The sequence below is a fragment of the Lithobates pipiens genome, unplaced genomic scaffold (assembly GCF_037356315.1).
Source record: "Lithobates pipiens isolate NorthernLeopardFrog02 unplaced genomic scaffold, aLitPip1_a1.2 Scaffold_3, whole genome shotgun sequence".
Lineage (NCBI taxonomy): Eukaryota > Metazoa > Chordata > Amphibia > Anura > Ranidae > Lithobates > Lithobates pipiens.
Window position 1 is genome coordinate 235,143,625 of NW_027507790.1, and position 19,431 is coordinate 235,163,055.

A 19,431-nucleotide genomic window follows, 5' to 3' on the forward strand; every position below is an offset into this window, starting at 1 on the left:
TTGGCTACATTGATAGCAGCGCAGCCTTTGGCTCCCTCTGCTGTCAATCAAATCCAATGATGTGAGCGCTGGGGGTGGGGCCGAGTCCTGCTGTCTGTCGATGGACGCAGCAGCAGGACATGGGAGTGTGCCCGCACGGGTATCCCAAGGGAGAGCGCTTCTCAGACGGGACATTCAAGAAGTGGACGAGCCAGGAGCACTGCTGAGGGACCACAGAAGAGGAGGATCGGGGCTACACTGTGCAAAACCAACTGCATAGAGGAGGTAAGTTTGACATGTTTGTTTTAAAAAATAACAGTCCACTGAACAATTTGATCGTGTGTACGCAGCATAACGGGCACTGCCATGATGGATCTGAAATGACAGGTGCTCTTAAAATATAAGGAATTATTCTTGCTGGTAGTTAGAATCTTTAATGTCTGCAAACTAAATGAAGGCTTCCTATTTAGAATAATAAGCTGTCAGGTTAGTAAAACAGTGATATCAGAACCGATTCAGTCATACAGTTTGTAGTGTACGTATATTTGCAAATCAATGGGATAAAGGATAATTCCTGAACTTTGTCTTATGTCATGGTTACTGTGAAATTGTGTAAATGCATCAATGGATATTATCTCAGCTTTCAGAGCTTGAATGAGTTTACCAAAAATGTAAATATTGCAGAACGTACAGCCTCATGCTACAGAACTAAGCTCCATTTAATTCTGAATAAACGAAATTAATAATGTATCTTAAATAGAAAACTATCTTTAGGGTCCTTTCACACGGGGCGGATCAGTTCTGATCCGCCCCGTGGATGTCCGTTTGCTCAGCGGGGATCACTCCGCCGATCCCCGCTGAGCAGGGAGATGACAGGTCTGTCTCTGCACACTGCGCAGGGACGGACCTGTCACAGCGCCGCTCTCCCCTATGGGAGATCGGATGACGACGGACCGCAGTGCCCGTCGTCATCCGATCCGATCCGCAGACGGATGGAAAAATAGCTTTTTCCTCCGTCACACTTTTTCGGATCGGAGCGGGTCGGATGTCAGCGGACATGTCACCGCTGACATCCGACGCTCCATAGAGCTCTATGGAGCACCCGTTCAGGTCCGCCTGAAAAACTGACAGGCGGGCCTGAACGGCACGTTGGTGTGAAAGAGGCCTTAGATATTTACTCCAAAAGCATTTTATTCAAATAAATTTGATAAAAATAAAAAAAAAAAATATTTTTTTTATTAATGCCGCATACACATGATCGGAATTTTGGTCGGAAATAGCTCTGATGGTTTTTCCGATGGAATTCTGCTCAAGCTGTTTTGCATACACACGGTCACACAAGTTCTCTGAACATTTCGACCGTCAAGAACGCGGTGACGTACAACACTACAACGAGCCAAGAAAATTAAGTTCAATGCTTCAGAGCATTCGTCAAATTGTTTCCGAGCATACGTAGGAATTTTGCGCGTCGGAAATTGTACAGACAATCGGAATTTCCAATTGGAACTTTTTCCAAAACGAAAAAATTGAGAACGTGCTCTCAATCTTTTGCTGCCTGAAATTACGCCAGAAAAAGTCCGATAGAGCATACACAGGATCGCATTTTCCGACCAAAAGCTCTCATCAGACTTTTACTGGCGGAATTTCTGATCGTGTGTACGGGCATAAATCATTGTTTTATATCCACCCTGCTTCCTGTCCCATAACCAAAATAGGAAGTGAGAGGAAATCTGTGCAACTTATTGGAATGCCTTGGGGACCCCCAGGCCACCAAAACTAGTGTCCCCATTGGAGGGGATTACTTTTCCAGGGACAACCCATTTTGTGATTTTTTTTTTTTTTTTTATTTATTTTCCTTTTATGTTCACATTTGTTTCCAGCATGTTTATTGAAACGTTTTTTTGACAAGAGAGGTATAAATCACATTCTAGGATAACCTTGGGGTAATGCCAAGCCACACATCTCCATAAATGAAGATAAATACCATCACATATGGTAAGGAATTCAGGACCAACTGAAGTTCATGGTTGCGGTGAGTCTAGCCTCATGCACGAAGATAACTAAATCTTACTACCATGGTACTTGGCAACTTAAACATGCCTAAGGTCAAGTTAGCCACTTTATCTTGACCGTAAACCACAGAGACTCAATGTGACCTTCACAGCGAAGTCTCAACAGGAGACCTCTATCCCATTAGCCGAATACACATTCCACAGTCTCGTGCACCGGCATAATACGTGGCTCCAGTCTAGCAACCCGAAACAGTTGACATCCCAAACAATCAGTAAAAGGACCTTGTCTCCCAGAAGAAAGGGGACAGACAGAAAAGGACTAGAGAGAATAGAAAAGAGAGGGAGAAGGATGTGCCAACTCTTCCAATCCAGGTCGATATCTAAACCTATAAGCCCGGGTGTCTCCCAATGGATATCAAATCCAGGGACTCCAGGGTTTCTCAAACCGCTTGAGTTTGTCGCTCAGTATTGCGGATAGCCGTACCAAATCTATAGGCATCACTGCTGACTTCCATGACCTGACTATGTTTTGCCACCACAAAAATAAGAGATCAACCTGCTTGCATAACTCAGGACATTTGCCACAGGGCTGCAGAACAATGCCTGTATAGCCTTTCACTTTCAATGGGAGAACAGACAGCATTAAAAACCGACAGGGGCTTTAAAATCCCTCGCCCCTCTATCCAAAACTAAAAAAAAATGTTTTGCCTTTAGTTATACTTTAAAACTAAAACAAAAATGCTATGTAGCTGGTGCCGCTCATCCCGCCCACGGCCTCACATCTTATGCTGCCACCTGAGGCACATCTGGACACAGGCAGGCTGATAGAGGCACTTCGTCCTCTCCTCCTCACTCTGCAGTATGCAATCAGCGCTCGCGAAGGACACGGCTGCCCACTCAGCTCCCTGCCCCGCTTCCTCATTGGCAGGGGGAGGGAAAAAATCCCAGCAGGAGCAGCAAAGGACCATGGGGCATGTAGTCCCCAGAACCAGTGGCCCCATTAGTAAAGATTTGGGACTAAAGACTACCCTAACCTTGGCTGTTTGCTAGTTAAAGGGGTGCCCTACTCCTATCTGTTCCTTTTGAGTGCACTCAAAACTCAGTGTAGAATTTATATGTACCCTTGTATTTAGAGTATATATACATTGTTTATTGCTAACTTGCCTGCTGTGTGTGAGATAAATTTGGTTTAAAGCGGAGTTCCACCCAAAAGTGGAATTTCTGCTTTAAGGATTCCTGACCCCCTGACATGCCACATTTGGCGTGCCGTTTTTTTTGGGGGGGGTGTACCTACTTTTGACAGCTCCAAATTCCTCTCTCACCCCCCTGACAACTTGAGCGGAAGGTCTTCTCTCCCCCTCCCTCCCTGCAAGCTTCTGCGACACGTCACAGGTCCCAGAGGATTGCCCGGCCATTCAGGACGCACAGCATGCACGTACCCGGCTGTAAAGCTGCAAGCTGGAACTCCACTTTAACTGTTACTTCTCAATCCATATCAATAGATTAAGCAAATTTACCACTAAACAGGCGTAGGCATATTTATTGGCAATATTCTGATTAGTCAGGCAAAAGTAATTCCCACTTGTGTGGTTAATTGTGTCTGCAGTAACCCTGTTCCCTAGGTGTGCCAGAGGGGCGGAAGCTGTTCCCTAGGTGTGCCAGAGGGGCGGAAGCTGTTCCCTAGGTGTGCCAGAGGGGCGGAAGCTGTTCCCTAGGTGTGCCAGAGGGGCGGAAGCTGTTCCCTAGTTGTGCCAGAGGGGCGGAAGCTGTTCCCCAGTTGTGCCAGAGGGGCGGAAGCTGTTCCCCAGGTGTGCCAGAGGGGCGGAAGCTGTTCCCCAGGTGTGCCAGAGGGGCGGAAGCTGTTCCCCAGGTGTGCCAGAGGGGCGGAAGCTGTTCCCCAGGTGTGCCAGAGGGGCGGAAGCTGTTCCCCAGGTGTGCCAGAGGGGCGGAAGCTGTTCCCCAGGTGTGCCAGAGGGGCGGAAGCTGTTCCCCAGGTGTGCCAGAGGGGCGGAAGCTGTTCCCCAGGTGTGCCAGAGGGGCGGAAGCTGTTCCCCAGGTGTGCCAGAGGGGCGGAAGCTGTTCCCCAGGTGTGCCAGAGGGGCGGAAGCTGTTCCCCAGGTGTGCCAGAGGGGCGGAAGCTGTTCCCCAGGTGTGCCAGAGGGGCGGAAGCTGTTCCCCAGGTGTGCCAGAGGGGCGGAAGCTGTTCCCCAGGTGTGCCAGAGGGGCGGAAGCTGTTCCCCAGGTGTGCCAGAGGGGCGGAAGCTGTTCCCCCAGGTGTGCCAGAGGGGCGGAAGCTGTTCCCCCAGGTGTGCCAGAGGGGCGGAAGCTGTTCCCCCAGGTGTGCCAGAGGGGCGGAAGCTGTTCCCCCAGGTGTGCCAGAGGGGCGGAAGCTGTCCCCCAGGTGTGCCAGAGGGGCGGAAGCTGTCCCCCAGGTGTGCCAGAGGGGCGGAAGCTGTCCCCCAGGTGTGCCAGAGGGGCGGAAGCTGTCCCCCAGGTGTGCCAGAGGGGCGGAAGCTGTCCCCCAGGTGTGCCAGAGGGGCGGAAGCTGTCCCCCAGGTGTGCCAGAGGGGCGGAAGCTGTCCCCCAGGTGTGCCAGAGGGGCGGGAGCTGTTGGGGTTGTAAAACAGAGTACAGAACCAAATATACCCAAGCAGGCTCCTTCAGGGGTGGCTGTACAGTGATATAAATCCAAATTACAGGTCAGCCCTGGGGATGCTATATTTGGCCCACAATGTGCACCAAGTGGAGAAAGTTCCCCACGTTTCCCAAAATAGAAATCCCTTTGATTTGTAAATCCTGACACCGAATATTAAAGAGGCACTGCAGTCTGCTCACATAATTTGTAATAAAAACATCTTTGCCATTCTGAAGCTTCCCTCCAACCACATATTATTTTATTTATACTGTGATTCTGTACTTGCCAAATATGCTGCAGGAATCTCCCACCACTTTGTGTTCTTGAATAGAAGGCATTGGACTGTGCAAGCGGACAGCATCCCCTGAGGAAGCCCGACATATGGGCGAAACATGTTGGGAAGTTTTATACTGCTGTATTGCTTAAATTTGTAATCCATTGCACTAGCCATCATGTATCTCCTTTCTCTTATATTTTTATATTTTAATGAACTAATTCTTATTTTGCGTTTTCAAAATAATTTTTTTTTTTATACATTATATTCGATAAATTATTTCACACCTATAAAGTCCCAACTTACTAGCGCTTTAACTCCCTCCACTGAGTCTGGCTGCATCCATTTTAACTGTGGGCAGCTGAAGCTGCTGCCTGTTCACTTCCTGGATTTACGCAAACGTACAGAGACACACCTCCAGCTGTGCAGCTTTCATTGGCCCTCTTATGACTCCTCCCTTCCTGGCAAATGCGTGAGAGAGAGAGTGTTGTGCATGATGTCATAAGCCTAGGCTTTTTACCAGACAAACAAGAAGTGGGCTGTATAAGGTATTTACTAGCAGAAAACAAAATGTTTTACTATCCAAAGTTGAAACAACAAGGGCAGAAGATTTAATAGCTGGAAAGTTTAAAAAATGACTGAAGGTCCACTTTAATTAGTAGCTTTGAATGAATGAGCTCCTGTTGTGTATTTATAGCTGTCTTTGTGCACACATGCCTCACCTTGTGATTCATCTTTGATCATTGATGTTTGTCACTTGTTGATGTCATAAGAGAAGTGGCGAGTGTAACAAGTGGCTCTATCATTTTGCAAACATCCTTTTATCGAAGAGGATCTCTTGCTTATTATAATGAGGTGACATGATGGGAAGTAGCTGTGCGAATATGAAGTCAACCTGTGCTTTACCCACCCAGGGGCACAGCAACTGGTATAGAATAATCACAATGATATTTGATTGTTCTGACAGTGAAGGGTATTTAAAGGGGAACTCCACCCGGTTGTCCTAAAAAATAAAAAAATTTAAATTAAAAAAGGATGCACTGCCACTTCAATTGAATTATTTTTACCATCTCCCCGAATGTGTGTAGAGGAAATGATGCAAATCAGCTTTCATTACAACCTCTAAAGTCTGCAATTGAGAACTATTGATTTAGCTGTTGGGTAGAAAAGAAAGTGATTTATGGAAAGGTTGTTCTGGTAACAATTTAGCATTTACTTTTACATTTGATTTTTTTTTTTCAGCAGCTGGAACTTTTGTAAAAAATGAATAAAATAAAAATAACATTAATATAAAGACTCTGATAATACAGATGCTAAAATGTAGCATCCTCTACCTCAGGTAGGTCAGTGCTAGAGTAGTTTTTGTTAGTACAGCCAGTGCAGGTCAATTTAGGCAGGCCTAGCTATGAGCTAGGCCTGTTTGTTTTTGATCTGGGGGGCTGGGAGTGGTTTAGTGTAGCAGCAGGTGACTGACATGTACTTCATCTCTCTAGCGCCTCCTTTGTTTCCAGAGGGTTTTGGAAAAGAGGCAGGGCAGAGATTGAGAGTAACATGCAGTGGATTGGCAGGGGGGCAGGCCTCCTCTATCTATCTATCTATCTATCTATCTATCTATCTATCTATCTATCTATCTATCTATCTATATATAGGGGGCAGGGGGGGGTGAACTTGGGATGGGAGCTGGGAGAGAGCCTCTCTAAATGGTCATTGAGGTGTCCTGGAACAGGAGCAGGACAGTTGGGACAGTTGGGAGCACTGCCGGGCAAGTCATTCAGGAGGAATCCATTCCGGGGTCGGTAAGTGAGAAGCTCTGGGCGAGACTGTGGTGTTGTTGGAGTCAAGTCGTTGCAGCCAGGAGGGTTGGCAGGATTTGCAATGGACTTTCTGGGATCAGTAGCCCACCAAGTTTCAATTGGCACAGTTTCCGTATTTTCTCTTCAACAATGGTTGCTACCACAGAGGACACTGCAGACCCCTGCCATCAAACGGCTTTTAGTAAAGCCCCGTACACACTATCAGATTGTCTGCTGAGTTTTTCCTTCAGATTTACCAAAACCTTATAATATGAGGTCAAACCTTAGGAGTTTCAATGTGTATGCAATCAGGCAGCCCTTCTACTACATGGTTTTGGTAAATCTAAAGAAAAAACTCAGCAGACAATCTGAAAGTGTGTACGGGGCTTAAGATGTTGGGACCTATTTAGAGCGACGCCTAACTATTGCTGGCCAGATCTTCTCCCAGGAATCCTCAATTGGTGCTGTGTGTGAGAGCACATATTGCACCCACTACTGAGTGGAGCCCAGAGCTGGAACTTGTTCCAGCCCTGGGATCCGCGACATTCTAGCCCAGATCCATGGGACCCCGGGACTTCAATTTGTGGGACGGTCCCGCAGAATCTGGGGAGGTTGGGAGTTATGCTAGTGGCCAACTGTAGGATCTTGCACGGCAGGCTGACAACGCTGCTGCCAATTGAGAGGCAGTGGCTTAGTGGCAGTGTCAGGCAGTGGCACTGTCAGCCTGCGACAGGAAGTGATGCTACAGAAAGTGATGCTACATAAGGAAAGGATTCCGGATGGTTGCACTTCCAATGATGCTTTTTATTGAGGCTGGGTTCATACTTATGCACGGAGTGGCTCACAGCAGGGGTCCAATGCATCCCCATTCACCGTTTCATGTCTGTTTTCAGCCTGAATTTGTGCCTGAATTCGAACCTGAAATAGACCAGAATGTATGGCTGAAATCGCACTGCTCAGACATTGCATGTGATGTGCATGGGAATGCAGTGCGATACCTGTGCCAATCACATGCAGTGTCTGTACAAGTTTAAACCCAGGCTAAAGCAGCTTGTCTTAAAGTGGTTGTAAACCCATTACAACCACTTGAACCTACAGGTAAGCCTAGATTAAGGCTTACCTGTAGGTGCAAGAAATCTCTCCTAAACCTAAAAGGTTTAGGAGATATTTGCAGAAGTAGCGGCACTGATGCGCCGTAGACATCGGTCACAGGCGCACTGAGCGTGCCATTTCTAACGGTCATTATGGCGTTAGTGGCGGCACCAGCGCGCATGTGCGGGAGTGACATCATTGCGGCTCCGGGCAGTCACAGCGCCGGAGCCGCGATACCTGGAAGTCACTCCGGGATAGATGGTGGCGTCGGGGGAGGCGAATGAGGGCCGATTTGTGGGCTTCGATCTCAGGTAAGTAATCATAATGAGCTAGTATGCTATGTTCATTATGCCTTTGTCTTGCAGGGTGTTCTTTTTTTTTTTTTTTTTTTTTTTTAAGTTAAGAGGATTTGCTTCCTCTTTAAGGCTTATTCAGATGGGTGCTGAGACGACTCCTCCGGCTTTTTGCCGTGTCTGCATCCACCTCGGAAATACGCACAGATGGCAGACGGAGCGGCTGCGTGGGCACAGTTGCATGTCAGAATCTGACATGAAGGCAGGAACAGGTGCACAGATCCGAATGCAGCCACTGTGTGTTCAGAACTTTGCACCCACTCCTGCCCTGTACCGCAACAGAAAAATGTTGGCTCCCCAGGAGCTGTTTGCCATAATGTGCTAGTATGCACAGCGTATTTGCAAATGATGGCAGACTTACCTTGCAAGGGATCGCTTCCAGCACTGCTCCTGTCTGTTGCCAGTGCTTCCTTCAACTTCTTTCTCCAGTTTCCGAATCTTCAGCCTCATGATTGGTCAGAATGACATAACTCAGCAGGAGCTACTTTGTCCTGGTACGGAACTGTAAGCTGAGCTGCATATGCACAAACGCTGACAGGCAGGGAAAGCCAATTATGACACGAGACATACAGGGGATGATTTAGACCCTGGTTACACCGATCACGACATTGAAATTGTGCTACTTCACTTGAAGCGGCACCATTTCAAAGTAGCATTTCAGCGCTACTTTAGGTGTCACTTGGAGGACATCTGTGCGACTTCATGCACAGATGTCTATGGTAGTCGCACCTAAGTGCAGGAACTACTTTTCAAAATTGGGTCGCACTGATTTGATCACTTCCAATTAGAGCTGCACAATTGTTAAAAAATCGTGATCTCGATTCAATCCCTCTGACGATTTCTATTGGAGAGACTTGTCTGCTCACTCAGCTGTCAAAAGAAAACATTCGGGAAGTCTGCCAAGTTTTTAATAAAGAAACATTGTAACTAACTTCCTTCTTAGATCAAAGGGATACATTTCTGTGTGAAGAAAAAGTCTGCCAAGTTTTCAACAAGGTGTAAATGCAGGAAGTTTAACCACTTAAAGTGGAGGTCCAGACAAAAAAAAAAGCATTAATATTCTTAAAAAAAATGTAAAAAAAAAAATGTGAAAAAAAAAAAAATTAACCTTACCAGAAATCCCTCTTGCTAGGCAGTCTTCCTAATCTGCCTGTTCCTAGTCCGCGGTGATCTTTGGTCTTCTCTCCTCGTCGCGTTGTCTTCTGGGTAAGCGATGCACGACTCGCGCATGCACAGTAGGAAACGGGCACTGCCTGTTTCCCTTAGTGAGGATGGCGGCGCTGGAATCCGGGAGCCGAGGGACGGGTCAGCCTCGAGCGGCCGACATCGAAGGTGCCCTGGAAAGTTAAGTGTCATTATTAAAAGTCAGCAGCTACTTTTTTTTTTTTTTTTTTTAGCTGCTGACTTCCCCGCTGGAACACCCCTTTAAAGTCGAAATCTTTTTCTGACTCTTCTTTCTTAAGTTAAAATCAATATTTTTTGCTAGAAAATTACTTGGAACCCACAAACATTATATATATTTTAGCAGAGACCCTAGGGAATAAAATATAAATTGCTGCAATATTTTATGTCACACTGTATTTGCCCAGCGGTCTTTCAAACGCATTTTTTGGGGAGAAAAGACACTTCAATGAATAAAAAAAAAAGGAAACTGTAAAGTTAGCCCAATTTTTTTATTTTTTTTAGTTTTAATGTGAAAGATATTACGCTGCGAGAATTGTGAGAGAATCGTGATATATTTTCTAAGCAAAAAAATAGTGATTCTCATTTTAGCCAGAATCGTGCAGCTCTACTTCCAATGCAGAAAATAGAGTGCGACTTGTCATGCTATTTGAAACTGCCAACACATTGCACCGGTGTGACCAGGGGGTCACTGCAAAATCTGGTGCAGCTGTGCATGATAGCCAACCAACCTCTAACTTCAGCTTGTTCAGTTGGGTCCCTTTTTCACACGGACGGACCGATCGGGTCCGCCTGTTGGTTTTTCAGGTGAGCCCGATCTGACCATCCATTGCTCTCCATGGAGCGACGGATGTCAGAGGACATGTGTCCACCGACATCCGATCCGAACTGTCCACTAAAAACAGACAGTGTAAGGGTGGATCGGATGATGGACAGGCAGTCTGTTTCCATCCGACAGGCCATAGAGGAGAGCGGGCTGTGTCCGTCTCCGATTTGCACCAGCAGAGCCGACACTGACCTGTCATCCACCCGCTCTGCGGGGATCAGCGGAGAGATCCCCTGCTGAATGGGAGGATCCACTGGCAGACTGTGCCAGTGTAAAAGGGGGCGAAGGCTGGGTTCAGGTTGGTGCGATGCTGGAACCACAGCAATTCCTGTGCGGGTTCCCACATAGCATCCGACTCGCAGGCAGTTCACACTGCTATCTGTGAACTGCTGCGGGGTGTCGATATAAAGTTAATGACGCCCCCAGATCGGTTCGTACAATGCAGTATGAACTGTTGAATCCGAATGCATGGGTCTGAACTAGGGTTGCCACCTTTTTCTTTGAGTCAAACCTGAAAATTTTAGCGGATCACAGCACTTTTATTTTTTTAAAGGGGGGACACTGTGGTGTAAAGGGGAACTCTGATGTAAGGGGGTTTCTGCTTACCAAACCTCCCACTTACAGTTCCCAGCATTCCAGCCCACATATCCCTTTCCTGCGGCACAAAACACCAGGAGATTGGAGTGTGGGTGGGCAGACAAAGGGGAAGGAGCTGGAGGAGGAGACCAAGCCCTCTATCCCCTCCTGTCCGTGTATGGGGGGGGGGGGGGGGGGTCCTGTGTGCAGACCTATGCAGTCAGCAGTTGTTACTTGGTTAGCCACATTCCATTTTGAATATTGTCTGGGTTTCAGGTGGCCTGAAACCCGGACTGTCTGGGTGAATCCCAGACAGGTGTCAACCCTAGTCTGAACACCCATGCGATCAGATTCCACTGTGGAGCAAAAAAAGGGTCCTCTGCAGCATTTTGGTGTAAAATGCAATGCGATTTCAGCCATACAACCTGTATGTGATGTGCACAGCAATACGGTGCGAATCACATGCAATGTTTGGCATCGCAACCAGTGTGAACCCAGCCTAAAGCTTTGACGAAGAAAAAAACCTGGAAGCTGATTCTATGCAGAGCTGCACCAGATTTTTCACTCTCCAGTTTTAGTAAATCAACCCCACATAGTCATAAAACCCTACCCATCAGTGGTTTAACCACTTGCCGCCCACCCACCGTCAAATGACGGCTGGGCGGCGTGGTTCTCGTTCTGGGTGGATGTCATATGACTGCCCTCTAGAATGACCGCAGGTGGGGGCGGGGGTGCATCACGGCGATTGGCGTTGGTGTGTGTCAATCTGACACACCGCTACACCGATCTCGGCTGATCAGGATGTAAACAGGAAGAGCCATTGATCGGCTTTTCCTCACTTGCATCTTACAGACACGAGTAGAGGAGAGCCGATCAGCTGCTCTCCTGACAGGGGGGTCTGTGCTGATTGTTTCAGCGCAGCCCCCCCCCCCCCCTGGATGCCCACCCAAGACCACCAAGGATTGCTACCACACTGGACCACCAGGTATGCCACCCTAGACCACCAGGGAAATGCCAATCAGCGCCCATCCCCAATGCCTGCCAGTGCCATCAGTGAGGCCTGTGAATGACGCATATCAGTGCCACATAGCAGTACCGCCTATCAGTGCCACCCATAAGTACCTATCAGTGCAGCCTTTCAGTGCCCATTAGTGTCGTTTATCAGTGCCACCCATAGGTGCCCATCAGTGCCGCCTATTGGTGCGCAGCAGTTCCGCCGATCAGTGCCACCCATAAGTACCCATCAGTGCAGCCTTTCAGTGTTGCCTATCGGTGCCACCCATGAGTGCCCAGCAGTGCCACCCATCGGTGCAGCCTTTCAGTGTCCATCAGTGTCACCTATCAATGCCACCCATGAGTGCCTATCAGTGCCACTTACCAGTGGCCATCATTGTTGCCTATCAGTACCCATTGGCGGATCCCATCAGTGCCACTTCGTTGGTGCCACCTTATCAGTGCCCCTCAGTGAAAGAGAAAACTTACATATTTACAAAATTTTATAACAGAAACAAAAGAAAAACTTTTATTATTTTAGGTCTTTTTTTTAATTTGTTTAGCAACAAAGAAATCTCTATTTGTGGGAACAAAATTATATAAATTCTGTTTGGGTACAGTGTAGCATAACCGCGCAATTGTCATTCAAAGTGCGACAGCGCTGAAAGCTGAAAACTGGCCTGGGCAGGAAGGGGGTGCAAGTGCCTGGTATTGAAATAGTTTAAAAAAAAAAAAAAAAAAAAGTGTGACTTTACTTCCACTTTAACACCTGAAAGCGAGTCCGTTCCAAACATTCATTACAGGACGCACAAAATGAAAGGGGCCCTCAAAGTTCACTTTAAATGCACTTCCTAAAAATAATAACAAGCACTTTTTGTGCAGCTTTTCATTTTTACGAAGAGGATTTTTGGCTTTACACCTTTGCTTTTGGTGTATGGGAAGTCCTCAGCTGATGGGCTCGCTATGGCAGGTAGTCAGATGGCACGGATCCTCCGAGTCTGAGCAGGGTTAATCGGCAGAGGACTGTGCAGTAGGTGTGGCGGCTGTACAGTAGCTGTGGGGGCAGGAGAGGGATGCACAAGGCAGCTGCTGCTCAGTCTCTTCACAACTGGAAGGAGGCAGGATGTATGGAGCAGGATAGCTCAGTGCGGAGACTTATCCATGACATTCCCGGGTCCTGTACAAACCATGACCAAACCCGCATGGATTGCTGGGCTCCTGACACCGCCAGACACCATGACTAAAGGAAATTCCTATTAATAAGGTAGGTGATCATTGATCAGAGGATTGCAAAACACAAGGGAATGTGTCCTGCTGGATTTTGTACTTTGCAAAGTTTGTCCCGCTGAGTGGTGCAGCTGTGCTTTGCTTCTTTCTCTGTGTTTATAGCTTTTACATCCCTTTTTACTTGTCACAGATCAGCAATGATAACATTACAAAATGATTTCCAGCAGCGTTTAATGCCTGTTGACAGTCCTGAGTTTCCCCAGCAGTAGTCCGCGTCTGGAAGATCGGCTTCTGTAAGGATTGTCCCTGGAAGTTTTCTTGGACTTTTTTTTTCCATCATTTTTATTGTTTTCTGGATAATTTATACAAACAAGAGGTTATCATACAGAATGTGTCAAACGGCGCTTATATTAGAAGAATGGTAAATACAGTATATGCGGTTCTACTGATAATTATAATAATTTGTACTCTTAACGTAATAATAATTAAGCATGGATGAACAGTTGGACCGTTTAACTTTTTAACAATTTTAGAATCCTTGTCAAAAAACCCATTCTGAGTAATTTAGAGTTTGATAAAGTATAATAAAAATAAGATATAAAATAGGAATAAAATAAAAACAAAAATAAAGAATAAACAACAAAAAATATATATAAAAATAAAAAGGGAAGGAAAAGTAACGACTGAATTTGTTGTAACTGTGTAAGAAAGTGTCATTTCAGTCCAGAGGCTCTGTGGAGCAATGGAATCATTTCCGAAGGGATTTGCGAAGAGCTTTTTTTATTCTCCCTCCTGGACTTTCTATTACACGGTTGTCATTTTTACATTGTTTACAGCAAACCTGTATTGGGCACATTACCCCTTTTTCCTACGACCAGGGACGTGTTGTCATCTTTGGTGCACCTCAAACTCTGGAACCTTTTTGGGGGCTTCATGCCTGAAACTGGCCCATAGGTGACACCTTATCTTACCTTATCTGTGCCCCTTTTCTAGGATAATACCCAGTACTCAGCTATAGGGGAACATGCGACACTCCTCCCACCTATCACAATTCTGCACTCATTACCTAAGCAGCCAATCATCGAGCTACATTTCTGTAACATGGGTTGTGCGTTGAAACTTGAATTTTTAGGTGGTCATTGTGGCAGGGGAGTGCAGGAAAGCTACGGCCTGCTTATTTCTCGTTGGTGGCCAACCCGTTACTTTGCCAGTGGACAAAATACAGCTTTCCTATTAAATGTACAGTAGTTAAAGCAATGGTGGAATAATACCATGACATCGTTATTAATTGCTAGTTTAGTCACATTCAGTATTGCAAAATTATATTAAGATCTCAAGAGCTAGATCTGTTTGCCATTGAAGAGAGAAAATCTACTAATATTCTATACAGGATCTATGGGAGTAACCGTTTCCCAATACAGCATGGTCAATAAATGAGGTGTAGGGACCCTTTAATTCTCAAAGTGAAATATTCTCTATGGCTGAGATCAAGGGGCTCAAATCAAATCTTAGTTACTCTAGCACCATGGTCCCCAGACCTGGGTTCCTGGCTCCCCACTTGTTTGCCATTTGGGTCGGTCATTTTTGAGTGTTCCAGGTCCACTTGTTGCATTCTTTACCTTTTTTTAAAAAGCCAGCAGCAGGTGTACATACCTGGGAACTTGGTGCAGAGATCTCATCGGTACAATCCCCGAGAAAGGTGATAAGAGATGTTTCAAGGGCACTCTGACTAGGTGTAAGAACTGTGCCTGAGGATGGTTCACCTCCTGAGGTTCTGTTTGTGTATTGTGATAACTCTGTACCATGCCTGGGGTGTCTGGAACAGATGGTCTGGGGTACGGTTCAGTTGGACCCTGGCAAGGTAAGGAGCACTGGGGGTTGGCCTGCAGAGGTGATGATGTAAGCATGCTTGGGTCCAGAATAATTTTAGCACAGACCTGTGGGGGGGGGGGGGGGGGGACTGTACTCGGGCATAGTACAAAGCAACCATGCCTAGTGGGAGTTCATCCTAACTCCCTAATTTCTATAAAGAATTGTAACTATCGATTTTTGGTAATAAGACTCCTTTAATCACCATTTTGTTCAGATGGGAAGTGATACGTCGGGAGCTGTCGGTACTGAAATGGGATTGAGACTTTAATTTCTAAAGATTAGTCCAGCTGAGTCTGATACTTCTATTTCCAAATTGCTGGTGACTTGAATTACTCTCTGGTTCTTGGGGATGTCTGCATCAGGAACCCTGTGTTTCCAGCTTCACCCACCTACCATCGTGACTCTCATCTCTTTTATTGTAGATATTTTTTTACATTTTTTTTTTACATTTTTGGAGAGTTAGGCAAGCCGAGTGGGAGTACGTAGTTAGTGAGTCTGAGGTGAAGAGGGAAGATTGTGTGTATAGTATGTAACTGTGGATTCCAGAAAGATATCCAAATTTAGGTGTATCTCAGCTTTTGCTGAAAGGCTCTTGGAAGCGGTCATGGCACCGTAGAAAATTAGGACTAAAGCCAGCCAACTTACCGCAAATAGAACTAGAGCCAGTCAACTTACTGTAATTAAGACTTGAGCCAATCAACCCACTGCAAATAGATCTAGAGCCAGTCAACGTACTGTAATTCCCAGGTAGAAAGCATATTCTTTGATGATAAGCGCCTTTTATTTGCGTGGTTAACGGGCGGAGGTTATCCTAAGCAAAGGTACACAGTTGTACTGTAATTAGAACTAGAGCCAGTCAAAGTACTGTAATTAGGACTAGAGTAAGTCAACCTACCGCAAATAGGACTAGAGTAAGTCAATCTACTGCAAATAGGACTAGAGCCAGTCAACCTACCGCAAATAGGACTAGAGCCAGTCAACCTACCGCAAATAGGACTAGAGCCGGTCAACCTACCGCAAATAGGACTAGAGCCGGTCAACCTACCGCAAATAGGACTAGAGACGGTCAACCTACCGCAAATAGGACTAGAGCCAGTCAACCTACTGCAAATAGGACTAGAGCCAGTCAACCTACCGCAAATAGGACTAGAGCCGGTCAACCTACCGCAAATAGGACTAGAGCCGGTCAACCTACCGCAAATAGGACTAGAGCCGGTCAACCTACCGCAAATAGGACTAGAGCCAGTCAACCTACCGCAAATAGGACTAGAGCCAGCAACCTACCGCAAATAGGACTAGAGCCAGTCAACCTACCGCAGATAGGACTAGAGCCAGTCAACCTACCGCAGATAGGACTAGAGCCAGTCAACCTACCGCAAATAGGACTAGAGCCAGTCAACCTACCGCAAATAGGACTAGAGCCAGTCGAACTACTAAAAATAGGACTAGAGCCAGTAAACCTACTGCAATTAGGACTAGAGCCAGTAAACCTACTGCAATTAGGACTAGACCCAGTCTGCCTAGCAAAATTAGGACTAGAGCCAGTAAACTTACTGCAATTAGGACTAGACCCAATCAGCCTACCGGAATTAGAACTAGAGCCAGTCAACCTACTGGTATGATTTTGTGGAAGAATCTGGGGCTCCCAGGGAAACTGCATGTAAACATGGTGAGAATGTTAAAAACTCCATTCAGACATGATTTGGAAATAGAAGCCAAAAATTCCGAAGCTGCATGCCAACCGCTTAGCCACCATGCTGCCCTGTGGTGCCTGTATGGGTGTCATATACAAGAAGCAGTAATGCTCGTTAGTTTAAATCGTGGATTAAACAAATTCAGTGAGCGGATATTTATTTAAGCACCAAATGGTTACTTGGTAAACATTTCAGCTCATTCTTGTTGGTGCTGGCATCAGTCTAAACACTTTTTATTGTGTAACATAAATACACACCCGGAGGTTGCTGGAAACATCTGCTATCGAAATCCTAGCGGCATAGTTTCAGTTTATGTAGGCTTTGTAATTTTCGAAAGCCTCCAGAGTGCCAAATATCGAAATGTGATGTATTGGGAATTCATATTTTGGGGTTCTGCAATAAACATTTAAAGAAAGGACCCATAACAGGTTTTTATTGCTGTGTCCCCTGTGGGGAGATGTCCATGTAGGCAGGACCTAAAGTGGGTTGTCACTGGAACAGGAACATTCGCTCTTCGTTCAACTCTCTGGGTTTAGCTACAAATGGCTAGTAGAGTGAAAGAGACCCTTGGCAGGGGCTTTTAGGCCTGGTTCACACCTATGCATTTTTTTTTAAGTGCATTTTCAGTTTTGCAGAAACACACTATAGTCCATTTAACATGGTTTCCTATGGGTCACATTCACATCTATGCATTTTATAGAGAGGGGCAAGGGGCTTTTTTTTTTCTGGTTTTTGGTCCCATAGGCTTCAATGGATCAAAAACGTAGATTAAAAAAAAATATGCACCTGGGTAATGCAAACTGCAACCTGCAACCTGCATAGATGTGAACCAAGCCTTCGATGCAGGAAAAAAAACTCCCTGCCAGTGTGTTCAGGAGCAGCAGAGTTTGGGCAGAACAACACGCTTGGCGCTGCTAAAAGCTGCTAAACGCCAAATACGTTTAGCCCTTGAGCATTTATTAACCACTTGCCGACCAGCCGCCGTTATTACACAGCGGCAGGTCGGCGAGAACCATCGTAGCTATACATCGGTCCCTTTTAAGCGGGATAGCAGGCGCGTGCCCGCTGCATAGTGGGGGGGGGGCGATGCTTGTGACCGCCGGTCACGGGCATGAGAGGCAGAACAGGGACGTGTGCGTGTGTGCGTGTGTGCGTGTGTGCGTGTGTGCGTGTGAACACACACATCCCAGTTCTGAGAGGAGAGAGATTGTGAGTTCCTACAAGCTGGGAACCACGATCTCTGATCTCCTATAGTCAGCCCCCCCCCAGTTAGAACACACACATGGGGAACGCAGTTAACCCTTTGATCGCCCCCTAGTGTCAACCTCTTCCCTGCCAGTGACAGTTATACAGTAATCATTGCATTTTTATAGCACCGATCGATGTACAAAAATGTATCAATTGTCCGATGTGTCCGCTATAATGTCGCAGTCTTGATAAATATCGCAGATCTCCACGATTACTAGTAGAAAAAAAAATAATAATAATGCCATGAATCTATCCTCTACTTTGTAAACGTTATAACTTTTGCGCAAAATAATCAATATATGCTTTTTGCGATTTTTTTTTTTTTATTTTATTTAATTTTTTTTATTATCAAAAATATGTAGAAGAATACATATCGGCCTAAACTGAGGAAAAAATAGCTTTAAAAAAAAAAAAACATTGGGGTAAAAAGTACAAAGTATTGTGTTTTTTTTTTTTTTTTCAAAATTGTTGCTGTTTTTTTGTTCATAGCACACAATAAAAAACTCGCAGAGATGATCAAATACCACCAAAAGAAAGCTTTATTTGTGGGAAGAAAAGGACGTCAATTTTGTTTGGGTACAACGTCGGACGACCGCGCAATTGTCAGTTGAAGCAACGCTGTGCCGTGTAGCAAAAAATGGCCTGGTCATTGAGCAGCCAAATCTTACAGTGCTGAAGTGGTTCATTTCAATGGGCAGAATAAATTATTTATTCTGGTCAATTAAATGAATTAATGCCCAAGAGCTTCATACCTGTAAAAGCTTTAGACACTTTTAAAAGCGTCAGGCATTTTTTATGCAAAAACGCTGTTGGCTTCTAGGAGAGTAAAATAAACGTTTTGTGTGCATGAGGCCAAAGGGGCTGAACACCGCCATTACTACTATATAAAAAAAAAAATTCTAGTGTATATATACCGTAATTTTTAGACACTATGGGGGTTATTTAGGAAAGGCAAATCCATTTTGCACTACAAGTGCACTTGGAAGTGCAGTCGCTTTAAATCTAAGGGGTAGATCTGAAATGAGTGGAAGCTCTGCTGATTTTATCATCCAATCATGTGCAAGCTAAAATGCTGTTTTTTATTTTCCTCACATGTCCCCCTCGGATCTACAGCAACTTTACTTCCAAGAGCAAAGTGGATTTGTCTTTACTAAATAATTCCCTATAACTTTCACGCAAACCAATTAATATACACTTATTAGGATTTTTTTTTTTTTTTTTTTACCAAAGACATGTAGCAGAATACATTTTGGCCTAAATTTATGAAGAAACATGATTTTTTTATATATATATAGGTTTTGTAGCGGAGAGTAAAAAATATATTTTTTCAAAAGTTTTTGTATTCTCATTATCTGCTTAAGGACCGCCTCCTGCACATATACGTCGGCAGAATGGCACAGCTGGGCACAAGCACGTAACGGTACGTTGCTCTTTAAGTGCCCAGTTGTGGGTTGGGAGCGCGCTGCCGCCGGCGCGTTCTCGACCTGGTCCTGAGCTCCGTGACCATGGCCGCGGGACCAGCGGACCCGATCACTGCTGGTGTCCCGCGATTGGGTCACAGAGTTGAAGAACGAGGAGAGGTCTGTGTAAACAAACCTCTCCTCGTGCTTCCTACTGTGGCTGTCACCGATCGTCTGTTCCCTTTTATAGGGAAAGACGATCGGTGACCTCACAT

General features: G+C 45.7%; 1 protein-coding gene across 2 annotated transcripts in view; it reads left to right on the plus strand.

Annotated features, from left to right (window-relative positions):
* The window catches only part of PDZD2 (PDZ domain containing 2), a 430,456-nt gene that overhangs the window by 173,815 nt on the left and 237,210 nt on the right, over nucleotides 1-19,431 (plus strand). Inside the window, exon 1 of one of the 2 annotated variants that reach the window (XM_077462906.1) lies at nucleotides 12,789-12,979. The exons of the other annotated variant lie outside the window; for it this stretch is intronic. The gene's annotated coding sequence lies outside the window, so the exon portion shown is untranslated. Of the gene's footprint in view, nucleotides 1-12,788; nucleotides 12,980-19,431 lie in introns of those variants that run through there. 2 annotated transcript variants of the gene reach the window in all.